Source organism: Sarcophilus harrisii, chromosome 1 (genome assembly GCF_902635505.1).
Source record: "Sarcophilus harrisii chromosome 1, mSarHar1.11, whole genome shotgun sequence".
Classification (NCBI taxonomy): Eukaryota; Metazoa; Chordata; class Mammalia; order Dasyuromorphia; family Dasyuridae; genus Sarcophilus; species Sarcophilus harrisii.
Window position 1 is genome coordinate 31394119 of NC_045426.1, and position 18388 is coordinate 31412506.

The 18388-nt window shown below is 38.6% G+C and overlaps 1 protein-coding gene across 4 annotated transcripts in view; it reads right to left on the reverse strand.

The window, feature by feature from the left end:
- The window catches only part of FRMD4B (FERM domain containing 4B), a 341019-nt gene that overhangs the window by 114276 nt on the left and 208355 nt on the right, over positions 1 to 18388 (reverse strand). The window lies entirely within an intron of this gene.

Sequence of the window (18388 nt, forward strand, 5' to 3'; positions counted from 1 at the left end):
AACACATTTGATGAGTGAGTGGCAGAGCTCATCGGGGGTCTGGGGAGAGCCATCGTCGCTCTCAAATTGGTCTGAGTCATGAGAAAGCAAGGCTCCAGGGCCCGCAGAGCTCCTGGCTGGCTGATTCTCACAATGATGTGATACTGGCTATGCAATGCTCAGTAATTTTGGGTTTTTTACAGAGGGGGGACACTTAAAAGATAATTGAATAGTCTGTTTCATTTTTGCCTTTGGCTTAGCATGGTCCCTGAGGTATTAATCAATCAGCATATATTTATTAAGCACCTACTATGTGTGAGACATCATGTGGGGAACACAAGAACAAATAATTAAACAATCTCAACTTAGACAGCATTTTCATTTTAACTGGGGAAGTGATAAATACATTCATTGTATGAATTGAATGTATTTAGTAAAATGTTTGCTCCTTGAGGGCAGGTACTGTTTGTTTTAACTTGTGTTAAATCTATAGAGCAGTACCTGGCAGAGCAAGCGATTAATAGATGTTTGGCCTGATATATAAATATATAAATGAATTTTTAAAAAATACAAAGCTATTAAACACAAAATAGTTTGGGAATGAGGGTGCTGAATCAAGAAAGGGTACTAACTTGGGAGAGAAGGTATGGGCTTTAAAGAAAGGAAAGATTTCATTTTTGAAATGTCAAACCTCATGGAAGGAGAGTTCAAGGATGCAAGAGGGTTGAGCCAGATCGGAATAACTGAGAAAGAGAAAAACAAGAGAATCCCAGCTGGAGAGCTGGAAGAGAGCTCATTTTACAGAGGAGGAAAAACTGGAAGCTGGGGCATTTAAGTGATATGTCCAAGATCACATATCAGAGAAGTAGGATTTGAATCCTGGTCTTCTAACTCCAGAAATATTTTGCCATACTACCTTCCTATACATGCTAGGGAACAAAGAAGAAGACTGTTTGGGGGCTTAAAAAATGGGGGTAAAGAGTAATATGAATTCACATGTCTATTGACTTTAAAGATTGCAAACTCTAAGGCAGACATTTCAAGTATTATTATCATAGCCAGATGAGGTGTGAAGTGATTCACCCAAAGTCACTCTATTTGAGTCAGTACTGGGATTTGAACCCTGCTTTCACCTGACTCTTAAGGCCTACGCTCTTATTACTATATGGAGGCACATGACTTTCTGCTCCTTATTACCTTTCTGACATTGGGCAAGTCAACATGTCTGACATTGGGCAAGTCAACATGTCTGACATGGGACAAGGGCCCTCAGTTTTATTATCTATTAAATGAGAGAACTGGACCAGAGAAACTTAAGGTCGAGGGAAGAAGATGCTCCTTTGCTATGGAGTTAAGCATTTTTGAGTAAAAGGTGAATGAATTTTGACAATGGTGAAGTCAAAAGTGGTGACCATTTATTTGACTATCCTTCTAAAAGCCCAGTAGGTTTTTCTGGTTTCCCTAAAGTATATTAATAATCTGTAACTACCTCTCAGTATTTTGGAGACAGGAGAAAATATTTGTAAAGCACTTTGTTAACCTTATTTTGCTACATAAATACTAACAATTTTCATTCATCATCATAGTCATCATTTTGAGGCAATGCCAAAGCCCAGAGAGATGAAATGAGTTGGTTAAAGTGGCACAGCTAGTTGGGGATAAAGTTCTCTTGACCATCAGTTCAATGTTTTTTCCGTAACATCATACTGTGATCTTGGGACAAAAATATCACTTTCTCATTTTGTAGGTAAATTTTTCATTATAGATGAGTGCGATTGTGACTATTATTATTATCATACATTTATGTGGCATTTTGACCTTTCCCTTTTTTACCTTTTTGTGAAAGATGACATTTCACACTGGATTTTTCCTCAACTATTTGTGAAATTAGCACCAGTTTTATTGTTTCCTTATGATAGATGAGAAAATTAAGACACAGAGGAGTTAAACTATTTACTTATGGTTACAAAGTCAGTTGGTGACAAGGGGAGGATTATAGTTGTGAATTTTAGGCTACCAGTTCAAAGTTTTTCTATGTTGGCATCTCATATCAACTTAGTAGCCTTGAGTCTGAGATGATGTTGCAATAAATAGCTGGTAAACCATTTAACTATGATCAAGGTAAACATATGGTAGTATGGTTCTTGAGACAAGAAGTGAGTTAATCCTTAGTGTATACTTAGTACTACCAAGAATAAAATACCATCAACCATCTCATACCAGGTTCAATTGAAATAACCAGTTAACATCTCTCTTATTAGCTAGGAGGAAAAAAAAGAGAAGAATCAGCTAAATTATAACCCAGTATAATTCCCATAAGGAATTCTTAAAACTTAGCAGCTGTTTTCAAATATTTGAAAGGTAAGAAATAGTCCTCTTCTAGTGGCCAGTTTAGTTTGAGTCAACAACCATTAAGTAAATAACAGTTGCTTCCAGGGCACTGGGCTAGTAGTATCTAGTGAAACAAAGGCAAGTACAAAACAAACAAAAAATAATAAGAAGAAGCTTTGGCCCTCAAAGATCTTATACTCTACTAGAGATAAATAAATTCATAATAAATGCAAATTAGTACAGAGAATAGAACAGGAATATTCTAAGTACCATATGAGTGGAAGTTCCAGAATAGCAGATTTTGGTCTATATGAGAATGAATTTTCTACAATTAGAGGGGATCTAACAGTGGAATGGGTTCCCTCAGTACCAAGAGAAGTAGAAGGGGAAAGGATAAGAAAGAAGAGGGGGCTGAAAAATTGGAGAACAAATGGAGGGAGGTGGTGATCAGAAGCAAAACACTGGTGAGAAGGAAAAGAGTGAAAAGAGGGAGAAAAGTATAAATGGGGAAAAACAGGATGGCGGGAAATACCAAGGTTGTAATCTCAACTGTGAATGTGAATGGGATGAATTCTCCCATAAAAGAGAAGCAGATAGAAGAATGGATTAAAAGCCAGAATCTTACAATATGTTACTTACAAGAAACACATTTGAAATAGAGATACACATATGGATTAAAGGTAAATAGCTGGAGCAGAATATATTATGTTTCAGCTGAAGTAAAAAAACAAAAAAAAACAAAAAAGCAGACGTAGCAAGCCTGATCTCAGACCTAGCAAAAGCAAAAATAGATTAAAAGAGATAAGGAAAGTACATTATCATAGATAATGAAGTAATATCAATACTAAACCTATATGCACCAAAAAAAGAAAGACCCCAGTTCAAACCCAGCCTCAGATACTTAGTAGTTGTGTAATGGTGGGTAGGCCTTAAATCTCAGTTTTCCCATCTGTATGTATTGTGAGTATCAAATATGATACTCTTGGTAAAGTGCTTAGTATAGTACCTAGCATGTAAACATTATTGGTATTATATCTATACTATTTACTTCATGAGAAGAGATTATTTCTCTCATATTAATAACCAATTACTGAATTAGGACTAATATTTTTCCTCTTCCTATTTCCTCATTCAGAAATCAGCCCTGGTTATTTAGCCAGCATCTGAAAGACATTGCTGATAATAAAACTACATTAACTTTCCCCTCAATCTTGTTCAGACCCCACTCAAAAGGGGATACTCAATGCTTTGTGAGGACAGGAGGTGGAGGAGAATCCTCTGTTTACTTGCCTGAGGCTGGGAGTGATCTGAGAGTAAGAGTGACATAATCAAAGTAAAGTCCTCTAACCTCTCAGCTCCTCATTAGAATAAATCTATCTCTTATTATAATATTCATTCTTCTCATTATTAACCCATCAGAATTGATTGCTAGCTGTCAAGAATACTCAGTCTTCCAAAAACATATAAGCATCAATAGGCCACCATAATTCTTTTTTGGTTTATGAGAGACCAAAGACAGTCAAATAATTAATTACCCAGAAATTATGTCTCCATTTATAAGATTCTTGTCAATAGAACTTTGTAAACTTTAAAACATTACAAATGTAAGGAGTTAAGGCCAATAAAGCAATCAATTGCCTCTCCCTCACTTAAAAGGCACCATCAAGATGCTCTGGGGGAGGAAGGGGAGATATTTGTAAGCAAAAGAAGATTTCAAATTCCCATATGCATGTTCTGTCATGAAGCTGCTGGTGTGTACTGGTCCCTGTAGAGGAGATACTGGTCCAGAGGAAAAAAGGTTCTTCAAAATGCTTCTCATATTGCTATAGTTCTATATGCATTTTTTAAAAAAGAAAACTAGCTACAACATTAGGTAGTGAATGACTATTAACTATAGGCTAAAGAAAGGAAGATGATATCATCATCATCATCCCCATTTCTATGGTTCCCTTTAGCTACCAAACCTTAGTATTTCAACTAAGCTTATTTTTTTTAATGCAATATGATATAGAAGAGCACTACATTTGGAGTAGTAGAACTTGGGCTTGATGCTAGCAGTGGGACTTTGGACACATGACCTTACCTCTTCATGCCTCAGTTTACTCCCTTTCAAAAGAAAGAAATTAAAGAAATTCATGTCCAAAGTCCTTTTATACTTAAAAATCCCATGACTCGTACAATTTGATAGCTCCCTCTATGATATCGTCTCCCTTTATTGTACTAGATTAGTACATAACTTTTTCATTCTTTCTCCAACTTTTGATACATCCCAAACAAAAATCACATTTGTAAATACTGCCCAAAATAATATTCAGCAGTGAAAGAAGCTTGTAGAAACACAGATACCCGATGCCTTTAAAGAAGGTGCAAGATGTAATGAACACTGAATATCACCACCAAAGATGGAATCCACTCTGTCTTAACAGACAGGAAAGACTGGTTACCTAATGTGGGAGTGATTTCAGAATCAACTGTGTGCTGACAGACCATTGACAAGTTAGAGCAAAGTTCAAAATCAACCTCAAATGAGTAGTTGAGAAGACAATAAAGGAAATTTCTACAATATTCTACTGTTACAACCTGGCTTATTTAAATGAGCTATCTATTCCCTGGAAAACCTGGGGAAAGATAAAGGTCTTCTCTGATAGTCAAAATTTCCTTGGATGGTTTTCAATAGATATAAAACAATCCTCTGAACAAAAGAGTTCAAAAGGCCCAGAAACTTTCCCAGTTGGCAACTGTTTGCTCTCCTTGTCAAGAGGTGACTTAAGACAATGGAAATGGAGAATAGAGAAGACTCCCTCATTTGCAAAGCATTGTAGAGATGGATGATGTCAGATTATCTCCCAAAACAGAAAAAAAAAAAAAAAAATGAATGAAGGGGCAAGTTAGCCTGAGAGTTTGGGACTGAGAGCCAACAATGTGGTGAGGTGGGAAAAGTTAGGAGATTTGTATTCAAATACTAGATCTTTGGCTTGCTGTACACATGTTAAGGTTTTCAAAGTATTTTACATACATCATCTCATTTGAGCCTCGCAACAAGCCTGTAAGGCAAGTGCTTTTATTGTCTTTATTTGTCAGATGAGGAAACAGACAGAGAGATCAAGTCACTTGCTCATACAGCATCCAAATCAGCTCTTCCCAAATTCTGGGCTCACAGACTACCCATTATACTGGATAGCTGCCAATAATCCTATGATCCTTCTAGTTCCAGAGCCTAGCAAAATTTGAAGCTACATCATCCTGAGCACATTAAAGATAATGCTGGAAGACAGACAATACAAACACATGAAATGCAATAGATTTTATAGTGAGCTATTCTCATTCATCACCTCAATATTAGGTATCTTAAAGTTAGAAAGTAGAAATGACATTTAAAAAGATGAAATAGGAAAGAAAGTCTTTCCTGCGGCTCCATTCTCCTAATTTATGAGTGCTTTTTGGTCTTAGCCCAATGTTTGATTCCCTACTCAATTGCCATCTTCTATGTAGCTTTGACAACTACCCTGATGCTATACCCTCCTTCATGTTCATCCCCTTCTTCAATTTGGGGACCATGAAGTATGAGCAAATCAATATTTCTATTGTACCTGGATTGGGCCTGCTAATTGGTTCCTCTGTGGCCCCCTTTACCATTCTTGTAGCTTCCTGGGCTAAAAATATTCTTCTTTGTTGCAATTACTTATATGTTTTGTCCTCCCCATCAGAAAAAAAGCTTCTTGAGTACAGGGACTATTTTTATTTTTGTGTTTGTATCCTCAGTGCTTGGCACATACTTATTAAGTGCTTATAAATGCATTTTCGTTCATTCAGAAAAAGAAACACATTGTTTGGGGTATACAATTTTAATGGCATTTAGGGATCAGTTTTCAAGATATCTCAAAGAGAAGAGTTTTTAAAAGTAGGAATGATTTCAAAAGTTATTATTAACAAAAATGTTGTAAAGGTGACAATACTAACTACCTACCAATATACTTTCTGCTATAAAATGTTTGTGAGAATGGCCCATGATTGCATCAAAGGACTCTAGAATCACAGAAGGATTAAAAAGGATGTTATAGCTTACCTAATTTATTAACTTCATTTTATAAATGAGGCCCAAGGAGGTTAGATGACTTGCCCATGATCATATAAGTAGCAAGGAACAGGACCAGAATTTAAATCTAGATTCTTTCTCATTATCTAATATTCTTTCTATTTTTTATCACTAAGAAAATTCTTGTTAAGGACATGAAAAGAGAACAGATAGGCCTTTTGGTTGGTTAACTAAAGAGGATCACTTTTTCACAATCACAGAATTTGACTGAGAAGTATAAAGACAGAAATTCCATGATTTCCAGGGAGATAGAAGAGTGAGAATCCACAGGAGAATCTTCCTCACCAAATATGATTGTCAAAAAACAACAGTGGAACTTACTCCAAATAAACAAAACTGCTAGAAGCACTGGAGAGATAATTTTTAGAGGTAAACCACACAAAGAAATGGACAATGAAGAATTCTAACACCAAGAAAGGAATCTATGTATTAATGGAAGAGAAAAAAAAGACATATACAAGCGCCATATTCCAGAAGCACCAGAAATGAAAATAGAATTTCCTCAGAACAAAATACATCTCCTGTAACTTTCCCTCCCACATTGTAGTATTTTATTTTCCCCCAATTACATGTAAAGATAGTTTTCAACATTCATTTTTATAAGATTTTGAGTTTCAAATTTTTCACCCTCTCCCCTCCCCAAGACAGCAAGCAATCAGATATAGCTTATACATATACAATCATGTTAAACATATTTCCATATTAGTCATGTTGTGAGAGAAGAATCTTGTGACTTCTTATTCTTCAATCTCCAAAATACTGAAGGAATAAAGTTAAAGAAACTGAGTGTAACCAAGATATTTCTAGAAAAGTTGATGAAACTCAACAATTTTGAAATATCTATGCAAACGATAAACCATTATTTTTTGGGGGAGACAAAACTATAAAGTTTCTGGAAAACTGTGAAAATAAGAAGAATCTGATTTTAAGGTCTTATACCAGAAAAACTTCCAAGAAAGAATGAGAAGACTCAGATTAAAAATTGACCAAAATCATATGATATCAATATAGGTGAATTTCCAGTTGAGCTCACCTGGACATACTATTGTCAAGCTTTAAGATTTTAAGAACAAGATATTACATGACATCAAGAAGAAATGTATTAAAAATAGATTAAAATTTTATATTTCATTTTAAAAAAAGAAGCTAGAATATAATATTCTAGAAAATTAAGAGAGATAAGATGCCAAATCCTGGCAAAGCTAACATTTCTTTTTCAGATTAAAAAAAAAAAAAGGTCATTTAATAATTAACAGGAAATTTGAAGCATTTGTGGCTGAGACAACTGTTAAGACTATTTTAAGATGATAAACCAATAAGAACACAGAGACATGTTAATTATCAAGATAAATTTGTCATTAATTAGTAACTGTAACTTTTTATCTCATTAAAATCACCTTAGGGAGAACACAAAACAAAAACCTTGTTTGGTTAATAGCTGAATGAGTCTTGAAATAGAAAAAAGGGAGAGGAGGGGAGAGAGCAATACATTGATATTGAGCTTCACAGATAAAGGAGTGTTTGTGTATGAGTAATCCCAGAGCTACATTCCTTTCTCAAACCTAGCAGAGGGTTTAGAAGTCAAATTTTTCAAAACTTATGAAGTGAAAAGTATGAAATACAGGAACTCGTTTGCTATTGACTGTATGTGTATGCATGTGTATTTTATTAGCTCTGAGATTGGATAAACACTAGTGAAATAAAGAGGATTAAATTATCTCTTGACAAAAATAATTTGACAAATTATGTTGTAAATTTGACACAACAGATGGGAGTTGACTATGTAAAGATCTTTTGCTACTATATTGGAAAAAAAAAATGATGACTTCAGAATTACTGAATGAAACACTTGGTTTAAATTTGAAAAAAATTTGTGTTGAGGGAGTCTGTGAGTTTTGGGAGGAGACTATGGATAGCCTTTCATTGAATAAGTTATTAAACACTAACCTGGATTATAAATTCCAATATAATATAGCTGAATCTCACTGGTCTTATTTTTCCTTAAATACTGCTTGAAAAAAGTAAACGGCTAATAAATGTTTTTTCCATGAGAAAACAAAGGAAAGACTATGCAATTCTGCTGCCTTTAATGCTTGATTACAAAATTTTTACTTTGCTGACAGCCTTAAAGGTAGCTAACTCCAATGTATATGCTGAGTATCCAAGATTACTTAACAGATATGTCTGTGGATAGCTTTGTTCGGTGACTAACTGGTGATACTAAAACGTATCACCAGAAGCACAGGTAGATACATGCTCTTCAGAGGTGCTTCAATAAAAGAAAGGATGGCCACTGCAAAGTCAATATAGAAGAGTTTTTTAATTGCTCCTGATTGTAATGATTGCATTAAGGGCTTTTAAATGGCATCCATGATTACTCAAGAAATTAGCCTAGCAAATGTAGGAGAAGCAAGAAAACATTGTCCAGACTAGTCAGCAAGCATTTATTAAATACTTGCTGTGCTCTAGGCACTGTGCTAAATACTGAGGACACAAAGGCAAAGGACAATTGAAGGAGCAGCCCTTCCAGTTGGTCCACTGCCACAAATACCTTCGACTTGCCTATTTACAGAGACAATAAGTTGGAACCAGAATTCAGAATCCCAGAATCTCGGTGTTGGGAAAGATCTCAGAGACCATGTCTTCTGTAATCAGAAGAGAGCATGATATATCATATGGGGAAATGGAACAATTCTTCCCATGGTTTTAAGAGACTTCCTGATGCAATAACCTTTATTATTTTAACACTAGTTTTTTCCTGGTGTTGCAATGTTACTAGGAGTCATGGAATGCCATGATCTGTAAAGAATCAAAATTATGAATGAATCAAAAAGTAATGGAGAGATGCATAGGAGTCCCCTGGAGGTAGATGCATAGAACCAGTGATGACTTGACTGTAGGCAATTGCATAAAAGAAAGTAAAGCTTTTTCAGACACTTTAATTGGAAAAGGTGATGGGCTGGCCATGACTCAAGGGTGAAAGAAGGCATATGGAAGACCCAAGTATTCTGCTAACTGTGATAAAATGTTATAAAAATAGAGGAAGTTCTCCAGCTTAACATTTGGATTCTCTATGGAATAGACAAAGACAATGTCAAAAATGAAATAGTTCCTTTCTTCAAGAATCTTCCCTTCTAGGGGCAGCTAGGTGGTGCAGTGGATAGAGTCCTCGGCAAGTCATTTAACTACTTTCGGTCTCAATTTCTTCATCTGTAAAATGAAGGAGAGAATAGCACCTCCCTCCCCAGATTGTTGCAAGAATCAAATGAGATAATATTTTAAGACCAGCTCACTGTTCACTAAGCCAGGTTGCCTTTCCTGATAGATTATCTGAACCAACACTCCATACCATTAACAGAAGAAGTTAATAATCTCTCTACTATTGTTCTAACGCAGCTGGTCAGATTGAAGCTATAATTAGCTAAATGCACTTTCTAAAAGTGAAAACATGGCTGCATTGAGGGAAAGAGTACAAACATGGATGAGATTCCAGATCTATTAAGGTAGAATAGATCAAGAAAGCATCAAAATGAGGGGCAGCAGGGAATAGCAGATAGAGAACTGACATCTGGTTCAAGAAGACCCGTCTCTCACACATTGATGGCTTTGTTACCATGGATAAGTCCCTGAACTTCTCAGTGACTCAGGCAATTCTCCATAACAATAAATTGCCTGCCTACATTGTATAAAGTGCATTCCCTCCTCCAGGAGTTGTCTTTATTGATTAAATTTCAGGTCTAGTCTTTATCCTATTGTCCAAATAAAGACCATGGAAACAACCCTTGGATCATAGGCCTAAGGTTGTAAGGGACCTTGGAGGTCATTAAGACCAACTCCCTCATTTCACAAAAGAGTAAACCAAAGGTTGGAGAGATCCAAGGTCACACAGGTATGTAACTGGGTGTTCCCACTAGACCTATTATATGCAGGTCTTATGGATCCCTTCAGTAGCTTGGAGAATCTGATGGATCCTTTCTCAAAATGTTTTGCTGCCTATCATCAAAACGAAGGAAATGCCAAGTTTTAGTTAGCAATTAGTAAAAAAAAAATAATTAATTTTTTTTTTCATTCCAAGTTTATAGACTCTTTGAAAATCTGTGACTGGAGCTGAGCTTAAAAACCTCTTCATGAGATCATACTGTTCTATCTTAAAATGGGGGTCCAGGCAGAAATGTTTATTTTTTGAATGTGAAAAACATTTTGTATTTTTTCAGGGCGGGAGAGAGGAGAAAAATAGAAAATCATTCTGTAGCTCAGTTCAACAATTATGCAAATACTAAGTAAACAAAGTATAAAAGACCTCTGGCTTCTTAATAAAATATATCTTCCAAGGCTTTAGAATTTTAGAATTTCAAGATAGAAGAGCCATTAGGGATCAGGAATTCAAACTCCTTATTTTATAGAAGGAAAAAATGAGACAACTCACTTAATGTGAAAAGCAGATATGGCAGAACTGATTCAATAATAGAATTGTCTACGGATGGAGGCTATTAGTGCCTCATTGCTCTATTCAAAAGTGCAAAAGATCTCCAAGGCCCACCAGTAGATTGTTAAATTTTCTCTGCGAGAAAGGCCTGGAGAGACTTACATGAACTGATGCTGAGTGAAATGAGCAGGACCAGGAGATCATTATATACTTCAACAACAATACTATATGATGACCAGTTCTGATGGACCAGGCCATCCTCAGCAACGAGATCAACCAAATCATTTCTAATGGAGCAGTAATGAACTGAACCAGCTATGCCCAGAAAAAGAACTCTGGGAGATGACTAAAAACCATTACATTGAATTCCCAATCCCTATATTTATGCACACCTGCATTTTTGATTTCCTTCACAAGCTAATTGTACAATATTTCAGAGTCTGATTCTTTTTGTACAGCAAAATAACGTTTTGGTCATGCATACTTATTGTGTATCTAATTTATATTTTAATATATTTAACATCTACTGTTCATCCTGCCATCTAGGGGAGGGGGTTGGGGGTAAGAGGTAAAAAATTGGAACAAGAGGTTTGGCAATTGTTAATGCTGTAAAGTTACCCATGCATATATCCTGTAAATAAAAGGCTATTAAATAAAATAAATAAATAAATAAATAAATTTTCTCTGTGAGCATTTATACCGTAGAAATCTGCAGATGCTACAACTCAGAATTTGATTTGTTATTTTTTGATTGTCTGGACTTTAAAAAAAGATGGAGAAAATGTTAATGATGTAGCTCAAGCCTAAGAGTGAGGCGAGTACATTTTTCTTCTAGAGAGCTGGATGTTAAACATTTATCAGCATATCCTTGCAAAGGTCATCTAACCCCTCATTTTGCAGACAGGTCTAGAATGATCAGGTGATTTTCCCTGCAAGCAGGAGGAATCTGAACCCAGAGTTTGATTTCCAGAGCCGATGATCTACTTTCCTATTGAAAGACTTCTCTTCTGAATATCAGAGCAAGAGAAACTTTAATTTAGGTGGTCAAATTAAAACTTCAGCCTTCAGGAGAGGTAGTTTTTGTAAATAAGTACAAGGCCCAGGAGATAAACCTTAATTGGCTTACAGCATCTTATCTATTATCCAGCAGACAATTCACTTGGCTAAAGGTTCACAGCTCCAGCATTGCTTTTTCCCTCCCATCAGCATCAGATGCTCCCCTTGATGCCCTCCGCTGATGAAATAAAGATGTCGCAGAAATAACGAGCACGTGCTCTGGGTCAGTGGGAGCTGCTGGCTTTGAAGGATGGAGGATCCCAAGGCCCAAAGCCTGGGGCTGACGAGAGGCTCTTGCGGGCCCTCGTTCTCTCCACGACTCCGGCTGCAGAGACAGGAAAAGCAGACAAACAGCGCTGCTTCACACACACTTCTGTCCTTGACTTGAAATATGACAATAGCTTTGGCTTTTATCTTCCAGTTTCAAAGGGCCGGAGAGGGAATGTCTTTGGTGAGCGGCGGGTCATCAATCTCCCTGCTCCGGCGCGGTGGCCTCCGTCTCTGTCCCGGTCTGATAAAGTCAGCATCTCCAGTTCAGAAGGGATCTTCCCCATCCTTCTTTTGAATGCCCGGCTTGGTCTGAGACCGGAGAAAGCGGGGCAGGAGCAAGCGGACCTGCCACGGGAGCCTCGTCTGGGGCCCCAGCCCAAGTGAGGGGAGACCGGGGGCTGTTCGGTGGCGTCCAGAACCAGGGCTAACGGGGCGCTTTCTAAACTAACTTGGCCACCCTTGAGATACCGCCGCAGAGCCTAGAGATCGCCATGGGCAAAGGCAGGAGGCACACGGTTATTAGGGAGCCCTCCCTCTCACAGGGATTTTATACAGACTTTGGTCTTTTACTTACACGCACATGTGCATATTCATGGTGAGACACCCCCCCCCCATATCATATGTTCTTGTGCACGCAAATCATGTTGTAAACATGCAAAACATACAAGGCATATGCAATAATCACACGTATGAGTACATATGTTCTGTATACTCGTGTGTGTATAAATGCACGCATGCAGGTATAAAACATGCATACATTCTTTCCTGCTCTCTCCCAGTAAAACACACACAATAGACACAAAGTATGTAGCATGTGCAACACCCCTCTATGCACACGTACACATGTGCAACACAAGAATACGCCCACAGTACCTTGCATGAATATATGTATATACAAATACTACACTTATGTGCATAAATATATGTGTATAAAGTATGTATATACAAATATATGTATATTTATGTGCATAAAGTAGTCTTGTACATGCAAATACACACATTTATGTGCACAAATATATGCATGTATACACAAGCAGACAATTTATGTGTACAAATATGCATATATACATACATGTATATGTGTATAAATGGATGCATTATATATGAATACATCTATATTTACATGTGTAAATATTTACATGTATATACAAATACATACATTTATGTGTCTAATGTATGTATATTTATGTATATGTGTACAAATGTGTGCGTGTATATACAAATACACAATACATATACCCATTCTCTCTCGGGGAGACCCACCCACTGCCCTCAGTGATTGGTAGAAGGCTGTGTCATGGGGGGGCCTTGTTTCAGAGCTTCTCTTCTTCCTCCCTCCCTTCCTCCCTCCCTTCCTTTCTTTCTTTCTTTCTTTCTTTCTTTCTTTTTTTTTTTCTCTCTCTCTCTCTCTTTCTTTTTTTGATGAAGCAATTGGGGTTAAGTGACTTGCCCAGGGTCACACAGCTAGAGGCTGCATTTGAACTCAGGACCTCCTGACTTCAGGACTGGTGCTCTATCCACTGCACCACCCAGCTGCCCCTCAGAGCTATTTTCAAGGTAAAACTGACAGGCGTCTGGCACCAGATTCAACCTGTCAACTCCAAAGCCATCCTGCTTGTTTCTAGCAAGAAATTATTAACCAAGGGGCAACTAGATGGTGCAGGAGATAGAGCACCAGCCCTGAAGTCAGGGGGACCTGGGTTCAAATCTGGCCTCAGACATTTAACACGTCCCAGATATGTGACCTGGGCAAGTCACTTAACCCCAATTGCCTTAGGAGGGGAAAATATTAAGTACCTACTATGTGACATATGCTGAGGATACAAATGCATACATTTTTTAAAATTAAAATTTTATTTTTATAATATTTTCTTAGTTTTGCTCTCAAGAGTTTATACTGAAAGCGTCTATCCTAAAGTTATTACCATTAATGGCCGTAGAAACATCCTGACTCTTCTTTGCAAAGTGTCACAGGGAACACGATGAGCTTTTTTCCTTCTGGGCCTTGTCTAGTTCTTAGTGAATAAGAATCCATCACAGGCTCTTTAACCTCCGCAAGGCTAATGGCAAAATTTTCTCCTGGCTTCAGAGGAAGAAGATTTTCCTTCCATTAAAGGCCCGGAGGATACTCTGGAGAAGCACAATTTTCACTGCTCTGTGTAACCCAAAGATTTCTAGCCGGGGAGCTGAAAAGCTTTCCTGCCAGAGCACCGGCGAGTCCTGCCCAAGCACGTTGGCCCCAGCTCGCTGCCCACCCACGGGATGCTTGGCTCTCAGTGAGCCATGTGAGGATCCGGGCCCTAAAGTGCTGAGCCAGCCAGGAAGTGGGGAGAGGAAGCCCGCGAGATATTCTCCTGCCCAGGCTTAGGAAATGGGTCAGAAACAAGTGCCAGGAGCTTCCCCCATGGTCCACAACATCCTGCTCTTGTCCAGCAAAGAGTGGGTGCAGGTGCTGAGGGGGCAAAGTGGGGGAGGCAGAGAGCAGCTGGAAGAGCCAACTGGTGATCAATGACAAGAGGCTCTTCAGAGGGCCAAGGAGGGATAATTTTAATAACTGGCATTTACGGTGCCTCCCATGTGCCAGTCACGATGCTAAGTGCTTTACAAATAGCACCACGTTGGATCCTCACGGCTAGATTTGAACTGAGGTTCCTCAACTGCTCCTACATTCAAGACCTCCTCTCCCCAACAGGATCTGATACTATGATAATGAGGAGGAGGATTGAGATACCTACGGCATTTTGGAGTTTGAAAATAGGTCATCTCAGCTGAGTGGTGCAGGGGGTAGAGTGCTGACCTTGCCATCTCAGACAACTGGTAGCTGTGACCAGTACCTGGAACATTGTTAAGTAACACTTACTGATGGATTGATCCTAGGCAAATCACTTAATTTCTGCCTGCCTCAGTTTCTTCATCTGTGAAATGGGGTTAATAATAGCACTTACCTCCCAGGGTGGTTGTCTCAAATGAGAGAACAGTTGGAAGGTGCTATGTAAATCTTTTAGAACTATAGAAATGAAGACTTTCATTATTTTAGCTCTGTGGGCTTGCTCCTATATGTATTTTCATCCCCGGTTTGCAGATGAGGAAGCTGAGGCTAATATGCTATGGGTGGGATTTTTAATTCAGATTCAAGCTCTTTAACCTGCCATGGCAGACCATAAATATGGGTGCAGTAAAATGTACTCAAGATTTGGAGGGAGAAGACCTGGGTTTCATCTTGGTTCTTCTACCTAATATGCAGTCACTGTTTAAAGTAATAGCTCATGTCAGAATGGCCAAGGACCTCAGTGCTCTCCTCTAGTCAACTCATTCATGAAAGGAGTCTGCTACAGCCATTTAGTCATATAGGGGTTTGACTCCAAGGAGTAAGACAGGTAACCTGTGGCTAAATCAAAAAATCTAAAAAACAAGGTGGGTTGGGACTAGACATATTCTAAGACCCTTTACCCTCTAAATCCTCCCATGACCTTACTTCAGTATCTGAGTTCTCAAGAAGTCTTTTCTTCTCCTAACAGATTACATAGTGAGATTGCTTCTGCTTTCTTTCTGATTGACCTACATAGGTAGTCATTCAGGAGCCCCATTTGATACTCATTTCTTGATACAATCCCATTTCTTATAAGAGCAGAAACCATTGTTATTCCTAGTGCAAGAATCAAGCATTTTTAGGGATCACTCAAGAAATCTGATGATATCTGGATCTGTGCTGAATGACAAAAAAAGCTGGTGACCAGAAAGATCTGGGAAGACTTGTTTGACTTGATGCGATGAAGTAGGTGGGGCTCCCTTCCTTTTATTAAGCTCACATCAATATTATAAAGAAATGTAACTTGGAAAGACAAAAATGCTGATCAATGCATTGCCCAACTCTGCTTCCATAGCATCAGTGATGAAGGAAGATGAAGATTGGTCCAAGGGTCAGTGATGAAGGAAGATGAAGATTGGTCCAAGGGTCAGTGATGAAGGAAGATGAAGAGACTGGTCCAAGGGGCAGTGATGAAGGAAGATGAAGATTGGTCCAAGGGTCAGTGATGAAGGAAGATGAAGATTGGTCCAAGGGGCAGTGATGAAGGAAGATGAAGATTGGTCCAAGGGGCAGTGATGAAGGAAGATGAAGATTGGTCCAAGGGTCAGTGATGAAGGAAGATGAAGATTAGTCCAAGGATCACTGATGAAGGAAGATGAAGATTGGTCCAGACCATGATGTTCATGATTCTAGAAGATTTTAGAAGACCAAAAAGATCTAGAAGACCATTTATGAGGCTGATAGAGTGGAATGAAAAATGGAACTCTGCATATGGACACTGTGTCGATTTATCTTGCTTAATTCTCTACACATTGGTTATAAGGGTTTTGCTTTTCTTTTTTCATTTAAATTGGGGATTAGTGGAAGGAACAGAAAATAAATGCTTGTTAATTGAAAAATAGAATAAAAATGGAAAAAAAACTCAACAATTCCCAGCTATATTCTTAATATAGGACCAGAAACAAGATCAGGGAAACTGTATAGAGAACCAAGTCAAGCATGAATGTGAGTCTAGGTCTTTTGTTCTAGAAATCCCATGAGTCAGCATATGACAGCATGGCAGAGAGCAGGAGCCTTGGTTTAAAACCCAGTTCTGCCACCTGGTACCTGGGTAACCTTGTTAAGAGATGGCTGTTTCAGGGCTGGAAGGAATCTGAGAGTTTATTTTAGGAAATGGAGGCACAGACAGGTTAAGTGGGTTAGTAAATGCCTAAAGGAAGCTTCAGTTTCTTCACCTAGAAAATGAATAGGCTAAATTAGCTGAACTCTGAGATCCCCCCTGCCCCAGCTCAAATGTAGGCTCTCATAATCTTCAGAGGTGAGGAGCATCCTCCCTTGGTTAGGGCTGGTGCCTGGCACACACGGAGCACAAACTCCATCAAAATGACATGTCTACTCCCTTAATTTCCACTATAAAACCTATTCAAGTGGGAGGTGGAGGCTGGGCAGTGAGCCATTCACACATGATGAGGGAGCCAAGAACGTCTCCCAACTCATACATCTTCCTGGAGCCGTTTAGCTTAAAGTCAATGTAAACTGTTATTCCTCTGGAGCTTTTAATCACATTCCTTAGCACAGATGACAAGCTCTGGGGCTTCTTCAGTGTCCGTGAGCTGGATCTTGCACTGAGCTCAAGGCCGAAGCCAAGCCCAACCCAAAGAATTCTTTGCCACCTCGGCACTTCAAAAACTCAAATGAACACGGACATGTCAGCTGTTGCTATCCGTGGGACCAAATCATGGAGTTTCTTTAGGTCTCAGTTTGCTCACTTGTTAAATGAGAGTTGGGGACCAGACTGCTTTTAGTTCTCTATGATCTAGAACCCATACTTTAAAGTACTAGAGTAATTTGGGTGTTGTTCTTATCCATAGGTATGTTTGTGACTCAGGAATAGTTCCTTCAGGAATCTCTTTTTTGTGAAAATCAAATATTATTTTTAAAAAAATCAGACCAAGGGTATTTAGGGCCTCAATCTCCTTCCATCACTAATTTACTTACTCCCTATTTGACCTTGGAAAGGCACAACTTCTCTGGATCTAGTTTGCTCATCTGGAAAATGAGGAGGTGGAGCAAATGGCATATAAGGTTTAACTCTAAATTTATCAATGGTCCTCAGTTTCCCTTAATCAGTCAATCAATAAGTGCTTACTCAACACTACATACTCTGTATGTATGTCTGGGGATACAAAGACAAAAGTTCATATCTTCCATGGTCATTCTTTGACCTCTACAACTAATAGGATCTCAAACTCTTCTATCCCCATGGCACCAGGAAACCTCCTTGAATAGCTCCCCACACAGCCCAGGATGGTCAGCAGGTGGCTTATGAAATGAACTGAAAAAGAGAATGGGAAATACATCAGAGAAGATGCCAAAAGGAGGAGAGAGAAGAAGTGAGAAGGTCAAGCCCCGCCCAGCAATGGCACACTAGGATCCCACGATCCTTGCATTCCCTTTGTGGTACAATCCCTGAAGGATCCAAGGAAATGGGAACTTCCCCAACAAGGTCACTGCTCCTAGCCACACTCTTCTCCTTAAATACCCTGGGTCCTATCAAGCTGTTCACAAGCCCACATCTGGGCTGCATTAAAGGCAGGACTCTGACTAGACACATGTGTTTGTGGAAGATAATTTAGAGTGAGATAGCAAGCCAAGAGCAAGAACATCCCACAGAAATCTGGAGGAGTCTGGATACTTCTAA